This window comes from Bos javanicus, chromosome X, assembly GCF_032452875.1.
Source record: "Bos javanicus breed banteng chromosome X, ARS-OSU_banteng_1.0, whole genome shotgun sequence".
Lineage (NCBI taxonomy): Eukaryota > Metazoa > Chordata > Mammalia > Artiodactyla > Bovidae > Bos > Bos javanicus.
The window spans coordinates 14979172-14990902 of NC_083897.1; positions in this window are offsets into that span (position 1 = coordinate 14979172).

Sequence of the window (11731 nt, forward strand, 5' to 3'; positions counted from 1 at the left end):
ACAAGGGATAAAAGGATGGAGAGAAACTGAGTAAAGAGGGGGAATAAAGGGGGTAAAGTGGAATAAAAGTGGTGAGGTGGAATAAAGAGGCAAGTGGGATACAGGGAGGTGATGTGGGATAAAGGAGAGCAGGTGATGAGAGGAAGTGGCGACATGGGATAAAGGGATGGAGAAAAATTGAATAAAGGGGGTGAGGTGCAATAGAAGGGGTGAGGTGGAATAAAGGGGAAAGTTGGATACAGGGGGATGATATGGTGTAAAGGAGAGCAGGTCATGAGGAATAGAGGGGAAGGGTGGTATGGGATAAAGGGATGGAGAGAAATAGAATAAAGGGGGTGAGGTGGGATAAAGGAGAGCAGGTGATAAGGGATAGAGGGCAGGGGGTGACATGGGATGAAGGGATGGAGAGAAACTGAATAAAGAGGGTGAGGTGGAATAAAGGGGGTAAAGCAGAATAAAAGTGGTGAGGTGGAATAAAGAGGCAAGTGGGATACAGGGAGTTGATGTGGGATAAAGGAGAGCAGGTGATGAGGAGTGGAGAGGAAGTGGTGATATGGGATAAAAGGATGGAGAGAAATTGAATAAAAGGGGCGAGGTGGAATAAACAAGGGAGAGGTGGGATAAAGGAAAGTGTTGGGGAATAAAGGGGAAGGGGTGATATGAAATAAGGGCATGGAAAGAAGTGGAATAAAGAGGTGAGGTGAAATAAAGTAGGGTGATGAAGAATGAAGAAGAGGGGTAGTGAAGAATAGAAGTGATGCAGAGAAGTGGAATAAGATGTGAGAAAGAATAAAAGGATGTGGTGTGTGATGAAGGAGACTAAAATGGAAGAAGGGATAAAGAAGTATGGGGAAAGAATAAAACTTAAGAGGAGGCACTCTAAAAGGTGGGAAAAAAAGGGGAATAAAGGGAGAGATCACTCATGTTCTCAACTAAGAAATTCCCCCTGGATTGTCAAAAATGCAAACCTAGAAACACCTGGAGACATATGATTCCCAAGGGCAAGAGAACATGCTTCTGTTTGACTGATGGAACGGCCAAACTTTCTTGAAATCCTAAGAGTTCATGACATGTTTGGAAACTTCCCATGTCAAGGACAGGGTTCCAGAAATAAGAATGGTGTGTATTATTTATTTTTGAACACTTTGCTTTAGGATATTTCCTTCTGTAGAGTTTTACTGACAGCAGAAATGTAATATTGGGTCCTTCCTATAATAAAGATCATTTTATAATAACATAATGAAAGTTCACACATATTGAGTTCTTTGAAATATATTTAAAGCTTTACATGCATCATTTAAAAAAATATTCCCAGCAACTCTATTAGATACATGTTACTGTTATTCTCATTTTTCTTCTTGAGGAAAATGAGATACAGAGAGGTCAAATAACCTGCCCAAACTACACATCTGGTTAGTGGAAAACAACTGGTCTTCAAAATTTAACCACTGGATTATATTCAGTTTAGTTCAGTTCAGTTGCTCAGTCATGTCCGACTCTGCGACCCCATGGATTGCAGCATGCCAGGCTTCCCTGTCCATCACCAACTTCCAGAACTTATTCACACTCATGTCCATTGAGTTGGTGATGTCATCCAACCATCTCATCCTCTGTTGTTCCCTTTTCCTCCTGCCCTCAATCTTTTCCAGCATCAGGGTCTTTTCAAACGAGTCGTCAGTTCTTTGCATTAGGTGGCCAAAGTATTGGAGTGTCACCTTCAGCATCAGTCCTTCCAGTGAATATTGAGGACTGATTTCCTTTAGGATGGACCAGCTGGATCTCCTTTCAGTCCAAGGGACTTTCAAGAGACTTCTCCAACACCACAGTTCAAAAGCATCAATTCTTCGGGGCTCAGCTTTATTTGTAGTCCAACTCTCATATCCATACATGACTACTGGACAAACCATAGCTTGACTAGACTGGCTTATTCTAAAATTTTAGGATTCTTCCTCTGATACAAAGATGCACTGAGATGTCTGCACTCAGTTTTCTTGGTTTGTATTTTTGCACTTTTAACAAGCAAGCTTCAGGTTCCTTCCTTATAGATCCTTTCTTCAGACAAGCCGTTGGACAATAACTGTGACATCTCAGGCAGACCCTAGCAGTTATATCAAGGACTCACAGATACTAAAGCCAGCAGAAAATACAGAGCTCATCCCTTCCAGGACTTCACAGGGCCAAAATAGTACCACGTGTCCTTGGAAGAGTTTACCTGTGCTTTTCCCACTCAACTTGAAGATCAACAAATGAACCAGATAGTGAGCAGTTGAGTAGATTGATTCAAAACCTTCCCTTCACTTCCTGGCCTTCCCTGACGCCAGGTTTTTTACTGATCTAATTGCTTCCCCTACAGTCCTCCCTAGTGCTGACCACCAACCAAGGAGTTGGGACTGAGAGTGGTGAGTAGATATGGGTATCATTCTCACTCTTCCCCATACTTAAAGGGCCAACTCAACAGGCTTCCTTGACACTTCAAGTCCTGTCCTCATTCTAGGTGACCTCAATATCTACACGGAAGGCCCATCCCACACAACTTGGCCTTTCACCCTTTAATTTCTTAGCATTTCACCATCCTGCAGCCACTTGGCATCACTGGGCATGATTTCACTTCCAAAAGACTCAACTCTAGTATCCCGTTATGACTCAAATCTCATAACAATAGCTGGATCCCACATCATCTGCTATTTGGGCTTCTTGAGATGCCCAGTAACCCAAGAATTTTCTTTTCTCTTCCCTTCTTTCCTTATCCAGGCAGGATCTCAGGGCATATTAATTCAGAACTGACTATATCTTCATCCCCTTGTCCTGGAAATACCACATCTGCACTATTTACTCTCAATCTTGGGTCCCTTTAAGCATCTGATTTCTCCAATCTCATAATGACCACCATGAGAGAAAGGTAGTAACCCTCCAAATATTGGTTCATCTAATAGAATTTCCAGCCCCAACTGGGCCCTCAGGCCACTGAGCAATCGTCTTGCACATCCCAGGTTATGTCTGTCTATAATTCTCCTCCCATTCATATTCCATTTTCTACATCATTCCCCTTAAACAGCAGTCTCTTTCAACTTAACTCATTCCAAATACATCCTCTTTTCTGCTTTATTATTGTTTATTTTCCTCTTCTTTTTCTAGTCTTTAGGTAGGAACTTAGATTATTGATTTTCTCTTTTCTAATGTAAATATTCAGTGCTTTAACAGTGTATCACGAGTTTTGAGGTGTTGTATTTTCATTTAGTTCAATATATTGTTAAAATTTCCTAAAGGTTAATTTACTTTTTGTTTTTTGTTTTCCTGCCATCTTTCTGTTATTGATTTGTAGTGCTGCCTGGCTCACTGTTATGGGTGGGCCTTTCATTTCATCCAGAAAAAGGATGAGCATATTTAGGCCACCTTCTCTTTCTACAACTGAGCTTGTGTTCAGGAAATGGCAGACCTAGGTCACCTTTTTCTGTTTCGTAAGAGTTAATCAGGGCTTCCCAGGTGGCTCAGTGTAAAGAATCTGCCTGCCCTGGGTCAGGAAGATTCCCTGGAGAAGGGAATGGCAACATACTCCAGTATTCTTGCCTGGAGAATCCCATGAACAAAGGAGCCTGGCAGGCTACAGTCCATGGGGTTGCAAAGAGTCTGACACAACTGAGCGAGTGAACACACACACACACATACGCTAGTTAATAAGATGTCTTTGTACTGTGCTGTTTCTCTTGTCCTAGGGTCCTAAACCTTCCTCTTCTATGTTTTAGATTCTCCTTTGGTTTTCTCTGAAGATATTTCCAGAGCTTAGAGTTGTACTTGGTAGGGAGGAGTTTGGGAGAAAGGGGGCTATGTGATCTTGCTCTGAGTAGAAGTCTGGTTATTCTTAAAACCTTTATTCAGATATTTCCAATGTATTCACAATTTCCAATCTATATTTTAGAGTGTACAGTATTGTTAGGTATTCACAGAGTTGTGCAACCATTGTTGTAATCTAATTTAATAATATTTTTATCACCCCCAAAGTAACCACATACTAATTAGCAGTCATGCTCTATCTTCCCTATCCCCCAAGTATAGGCAGCCACCAAACTACTTTCTATCTTTACAGGCTTGACTATTCTGAACATTTCATATAAATGGAATCACACAGTTATGTAACCTTTTGTGACTGACTTCTTTCATAATATTTTCAAGATTCAGCCATGTCACAGCATGTATCAGAACTTCATTCTTTTTTAATGTCAAATAATATTCCATTATTATTATGAATGTGCCATATTTGATTCACAGTTACCTAAAACAATAATGTTGGAGCTTCCCACGTGGTCTAGTGGTAAAGAATCTGCCCGCCAATGCAGGGAATGCCAGAGACGCAGGTTTGATCCCTGGATCGGGAAGATCCCCTGGAGTTGTTGTTCAGTCACTAAGTCATGTCCAACTCTTTGTGACCCCATGAACTGCAGCATGCCAGGCTTCCCTGTCCTTCACTGTCTCCCGGAGTTTGCTCAAACTCATGTCCATCAAGTTGGTGATGCTATCCAACCATTTCGTCCTCTGTCGCCCCCTTCTCCTCCTGCCCTCAATCTTTTCCAGCATCAGGGTCTTTTCCAATGAGTCAACTCTTCGCCTCAGGTGGTCAAAGTATTGGCGTTTCAGCTTCAGTATCAGTCCTTCCAATGTATATTCAGGGTAGATTTCCTTTAGTATTGACTGGTTTGAACTCCTTGCTTTCCAAGGGACTCTCAAGAGTCTTCTCCAGCATCACAGTTTGAAAGCATCAATCCCCTGGAGTAAGTAATGGCAACCCACTCCAGTGTTCTTGCCTGGAAAATTCCATGGATAGAGGAGCCTGGGACTTTTTCATATTTTCCCCATCCTTTGGTCAAGTATCTTCTGCTGATTTTTATCTGAGATTTTTGATTGAGTGTTGAAAGTTTTTCTCTATATTCTGGATAATTTTTTTTCCCGGTCTGTGACTTGTTTTTCATTCTCTTAATGGAATCTTCTGAAGAGCAGAAGTTTGTAATTTTAATGAAGCTCAGTTTACCATGTTAAAAATGTTTAGGATCTTATTTTTGGTGCCATTTCTAAGAAATCATTGCCTACTCCACACTCACTAAGCATTCTCTCAAAGTCTGCACCAGACAGAGGAGATAATTGGTCTAGGGTATAAAATTTAAGGAGTATCTCTCAAAGTTGTACAAATCCCTGAGAGTGAGGACATCTTGAGTTTTGTACCCAAGTCCCTCATTTGCCTCGCTTTACTTCTGGTCCTGTTGTCTGCTGTTTTTTTCCTAGAAGTTTTGTGGTTTTATTTATCCAATAATCAGTTGAGAGCCAAAAGAATTGTTTCTTCTCTTATTGTTTTGAAATTCATGTACAAGTTTTTATGTGAAGATAAATTTTCATTTCTCTAAGATGCGTACGTAGGAGTGGAATTGCTGGGTGATATGATGACTCTACTTTTAAACATTTTTGGAAACTATCAGTTTTTTTAAGTGACTGTATCATTTTGTGTTCCTACCAGCAATGCATGAGATTTCCAATTTCTTTACATTTTTGTCAAAAATTTTTATTATCCTTATTATTGTGGTCCTTCTAGTGGTGTGAATGCTTTCTCACTGTGGTTTTGATTTGCCCTTCTCTGAAGACTAGCAATGCCAATGAATGTAATATACTATATTAAGAAACTAAAACTTAAAAAAATTAGTTTTTCTATTTCTGTCTACAAATTTTTTGGAGTTGAATTTATACATAGTGTGAGGCATGGATTGAAGTTAATTTTTTCCTTCTACACATATATGCACATTTTCTAGTACTATTTATTAAACAGACTGTAATTTCTCCTTTTAATTGTCTTTATAACTTTATCAACAATTGGTTGATCATTTTATGTATATTTCTGTATTTTCTCTCTGTTTGATGGATCTACTTTTCTATTTTTATGTAAGTACTGTGTTTCTTGATTACTCTAGATTTATAATAAATCTTTAAATTGGGGCATGCCAGCTACCTATTTTTCTCTCAGTTTCAGTTCAGTTCAGTCACTCAGTCATGTCCAACTCTTTGCAACCCCATGAATTGCAGCATACCAGGCCTCCCTGTCCATCACCAATTCCCGGAGTTCACCCAAACTCATGTCCATCGAGTCGGTGATGCTATCCAGCCATCTCATTCTCTGTCGTCCCCTTCTGCTCCTGCCCCCAGTCACTCCCAGCATCAGAGTCTTTTCCAATGAGTCAACTCTTTGCATGAAGTGGCCAAAGTATTGGAGTTTCAACTTTAGCATCAGTCCTTCCGATGAACACCCAGGACTGATCTCCTTTAGAATGGACTGGTTGGATCTCCTTGAAATCCAAGGGACTCTCAAGAGTCTTCTCCAACACCACAGTTTAAAAGCATCAATTCTTCAGCACTCAGCTTTCTTCACAGTCCAACTTTCACATCCATACATGACCATTGGGGAAACCATAGCCTTGACTAGATGGACCTTTGTTGACAAAGTAATGTCTCTGCTTTTGAATTTGCTATCTAGGTTGGTCATAACTTTCCTTCCAAGGAGTAAGCGTCTTTTAATTTCATGGCTGCAATCACCATCTGCAGTGATTTTGGAGCCCAAAAAAATAAAGTCTGACACTGTTTCCCCATCTATTTCCCATGAAGTGATGGGACCAGATGCCATGATCTTCGTTTTCTGAATGTTGAGTTTTAAGCCAACTTTTTCACTCTCCTCTTTCACTTTCATCAAGAGGCTTTTTAGTTCCTCTTCACTTTCTGCCATAAGGGTGGTGTCATCTGCATATCTGAGGTTACTGATATTTCTCCCGGCAATCTTGATTCCAGCTTTGGCTTCTTCCAGCCCAGCGTTTCTCATGATGTACTCTGCATAGAAGTTAAATAAGCAGGGTGACAGTATATGGCCTTGACATACTCCTTTTCCTATTTGGAACCAGTCTGTTGTTCCATGTCGAGTTCTAACTGTTGCTTCCTGACCTGCATATAGGTTTCTCAAGAGGCAGGTCAGGTGGTCTGGTATTCCCATCTCTTTCAGAATTGTCCACCGTTTATTGTGATGCACACAGTCAAAGGCTTTGGCATAGGGAATAAAGTAGAAATAGATGTTTTTCTGGAACTCTCTTGCTTTTTCGATGATCCAGCAGATGTTGGCAATTTGATCTCTCGTTCCTCTACCTTTTCTAAAACCAGCTTGAACATCTGGAAGTTCACGGTTCACATATTGCTGAATCCTGGCTGGGAGAATTTTGAGCAATACTTTACTAGTGTGTGAAATGAGTGCAATTGTGCAGTATTTTGAGCATTCTGTGGCATTGCCTTTCTTTGGGATTGGAATGAAAACTGACCTTTTCCAGTCCTGTGGCCACTGCTGAGTTTTCCAAATTTGCTGGCATATTGAGTGCAGCACTTTCACAGCATCATCTTTCAGGATTTGAAATAGTTCAACTGGAATTCCATCACCTCCACTAGCTTTGTTCGTAGTGATGCTTTCTAAGGCCCACTTGACTTCACATTCCAGGATGTCTGGCTCTAGGTGGGTGATCACATCATCGTGATTATCTTGGTCGTGAACCTCTCTTGTACAGTTCTTCTGTGTATTCTTGCCACCTCTTCTTAATATCTTCTGCTTCTGTTAGGTCCATACCATTTCTGTCCTTTTTCGAGCCCATCTTTGCATGAAATGTTCCCTTGGTATCTCTAATTTTCTTGAAGAGATCTCTAGTCTTTCCCATTCTGTTGTTTTCCTCTATTTCTTTGCATTGATCGCTGAGGCAGGCTTTCTTATCTCTCCTTGCTATTCTTTGGAACTCTGCATTCAGATGCTTATATCTTTCCTTTGCTCCTTTGCTTTTCACTTCTCTTCTTTTCACAGCTATTTGTAAGGCCTCCCCAGACAGCCATTTTGCTTTTTTGCATTTCTTTTCCATGGGGATGGTCTTGATCCCTGTCTCCTGTACAATGTCACGAACCTCCGTCCATAGTTCATCAGGCACTCTATCAGATCTAGGCCCTTAAATCTATTTCTCACTTCCACTGTATAATCATAAGGGATTTGATTTAGGTCATACCTGAATGGTCTAGTGGTTTTCCCTACTTCCTTCGATTTAAGTCTGAATTTGGCAATAAGGAGTTCATGATCTGAGCCACAGTCAGCTCCTGGTCTTGTTTTTGCTGACTGTATAGAGCTTCTCCATTTTTGGCTGCAAAGAATATAATCAATCTGATTTTGGTGTTGACCATCTGGTAATGTCCATGTGTAGAGTCTTCTCTTGTGTTGTTGGAAGAGGGTGTTTGCTATGACCAGTGCATTCTCTTGGCAAAACTCTATTAGTCTTGGCCCTGCTTCATTCCATATTCCAAGGCCAAATTTGCCTGTTACTCCAGGTGTTTCTTGACTTCCTACTTTTGCATTCCAGTCCCCTAGAATGAAAAGGACATCTTTTTTGGGTGTTAGTTCTAAAAGGTCTTGTAGGTCTTCATAGAACCGTTCAACTTCAGCTTCTTCAGCATTACTGGTTGGGGCATAGACTTGGATTACTGTGATATGAATGGTTTGCCTTGGAAATGAACAGAGATCATTCTGTCGTTTTTGAGATTGCATCCAAGTGCTGCGTTTCGGACTCTTTTGTTGCCCATGATGGCTACTCCATTTCTTCTAAGGGATTCCTGCCCACAGTAGTAGATATAATGGTCATCTGAGTTAAATTCACCCATTCCAGTCCATTTTAGTTCACTGATTCCTAGAATGTCGACGTTCATTCTTGACATCTTCTGTTTGGCCACTTCCAATTTGCCTTGATTCATGGACCTGACATTCCAGATTCGTATGCAATATTGCTCTTTACAGCATCGGACCTTGCTTCTATCACCAGTCACATCCACAGCTGGGTATTGTTTTTGCTTTGGCCCCATCCCTTCATTCTTTCTGGAGTTATTTCTCCACTGATCTCCAGTAGCATATTGGGCATCTACCGACCTGGGGAGTTCCTCTTTGAGTATCCTATCATTTTGCCTTTTCATACTATTCATGGGGTTCTCAAAGGAAGAATACTGAAGTGGTTTGCCATTCCCTTCTCCAGTGGACCACATTCTGTCAGACCCCCAGTTTACTGAGGTATAATTGAATATAACATTGTGTAACTTTAAGGTATATAACATGATGATTTGATACATGCCTATTTCTCAAAATGAGAAAAATAAATGCCCCAATCAAAAAATGGGCCACAGAACTAAATAGACATTTCTCCAAAGAAGACATACAGATGGCTAACAAACATGAAAAGATGCTCAACATCACTCATTATCAAAGAAATGCAAATCAAAACCACAATGAGGTATCATTTCATGCCAGTCAGAATGACTGCGATCCAAAAGTCTACAAGCAATAAATGCTGGAGAGGATGTGGAGAAAAGGGAACCCTCTTACACTGTTGGTGGGAACGCAAACTAGTACAGCCACTATGGAGAACAGTGTGGAGATTCCTTAAAAAACTGGAAATAGAACTGCCATACGACCCAGCAATCCCACTGCTGGGCATACACACCAAGGAAACCAGAGTTGAAAGAGACACGTGTACCCCAGTGTTCATCGCAGCACTGTTTATAATAGCCAAGACATGGAAGCAACCTAGATGTCCATCAGCAGATGAATGGATAAAGAAAGCTGTGGTACATATACACAATGGAATATTACTCAGCCATTAAAAAGAATACATTTGAATCAGTTCTAATGAGGTGGATGAAACTGGAGCCTGTTATACAGAGTGAAGTAAGCCAGAAAGAAAAACACCAATACAGTATACTAACGCATATATATAGAATTTAGAAAGATGATAATGATAACCCTGTATGCGAGACAGCAAAAGAGACACAGATATATAGAACAGTCTTTTGGACTCTGTGGGAGAGGGCAAGGGTGGGATGATTTGGGAGAATGGCATTGAAACATGTATAATATTATATAAGAAATGAATCGCCAGTCCAGGTTCAATGCAGGATACAGGAAGCTTGGGGCTAGTGCACTGGGATGACCCAGAGGGATGGTATGGGGAGGGATGTGGGTGGGGGGTTCAGGATTGGGAACACGTGTACACCCATGGTGGATTCATGTTGATGTATGGCAAAACCAATACAATATTGTAAAGTAATTAGCCTCTAATTAAAATAAATAAATTTAAATTAAAAAAAAATGTTTACCAGAACAAGGTTAGTTAACACATAGTTTACCTCACATAATTACCATTTTGTTGTAAGGGTGATGATGGTGAGAACATTAGAGTTCTTTACTCTCCTAGCAACTTAAACTACAGTTACCATGCTGCACTTATATTCCTGGAAATTATTCATCTTACAAATACCCTTTGACCAATACCTCCCTATTTCCCACCTCTCAGGCAACCCAGCCACCATTCTACTCTTTCTATGAGTTTGATGTTTCTAGAGTCTACTTATAAAGTGAAGTTGTACAGTGTGTATTTCTCTGTCTGACCTATTTCACTTAGCATGATGCCTTGAAGGTGCATCATTTGTTGTTGCAAATGACAGAAGTCCCTTTTTTTTAATAGCTTAATTATATATCTATGCCTGTATCTTCTTGTCTATAGATAGATATAGGTGTAGATGTAGATACAGATCTCACATTTCCTTTATTGATTTATCCACTGATGGGCACTTACATTGTATCCATGTATTGGCTATTATGAATAATGCTGTAATAAACATGGGCGTGCAGATATCTCTTTGATACCCTGTTTTCATTTCCTTCGGATATGTACCCAAGTGGATTTCTGGGTCATATGGTAATTTTAATTTTATTAGAAATCTCCATTCTGTTTTCCGTAGTGGCTATACCAACTTATATTTCTTCCAGGAATGTGCAATGTTCCTTATTGTCCACATCTTTGCCTTCATTTGTTATCATTTATCTTTTTGATAACAGCCATTCTAAAAGGTATAGGAGGTAATACCTCACTGTGGTTTTGATTTGCATTTTCCTGGTGATTAGTGACATTGAGCACCTTTTAATGTATGTGTTGACCATTTGTATGTCAATGGTCATTTTTCTTTGGAAAAAATGTCTTTTCAAGTCCTCAGCTCATTTTTAAATAGGACTATTTGTTTTGGTTATTCAGTTGTGAAAGTGAAACTCATGTCTGACTCTTCGTGACCCCATGGACTACACAGTCTATGGCATTCCCCAGGCCAGAATACTGGAATGGGTAGCTTTTCCCTTCGCCAGGGGAACTTCCCGACCCAGGAATTGAACTGGGGTCTCCTGCATTGCAGGAGGATTCTTTATCATCTGAGCTATCTGGGAACCCTCAGTTGTATGAGTCTCATATATTTTGAATATTAACCCCTTATCAGACATATGGTTCACAAATGTTTTTTCTTATTCACTAGCTTATCTTTTCATTCTGCTGATTGTTTCTATTGCTATACAAAAGCTTTTTAGTTTGATTCAGTCCAACTTGCTTACTTTTGCTGTATCCAAATTTGTGAACCATCCACATTTGTGAACTCTATGTCTGATAAGGGGTTAATATTTAAAATATATGAGACTCATACAACTGAGGGTTCCCAGATAGCTCAGTTGGTAAAGAATCCTCCTGCAATGCAGGAGACCCCAGTTCAATTCCTGGGTTGGGAAGATCCCCTGGCGAAGGGAAAGGCTACCCATTCCAGTATTCTGGCCTGGGGAATTCCATAGACTGCATGGAAAAGTTGGATACAACTTTTG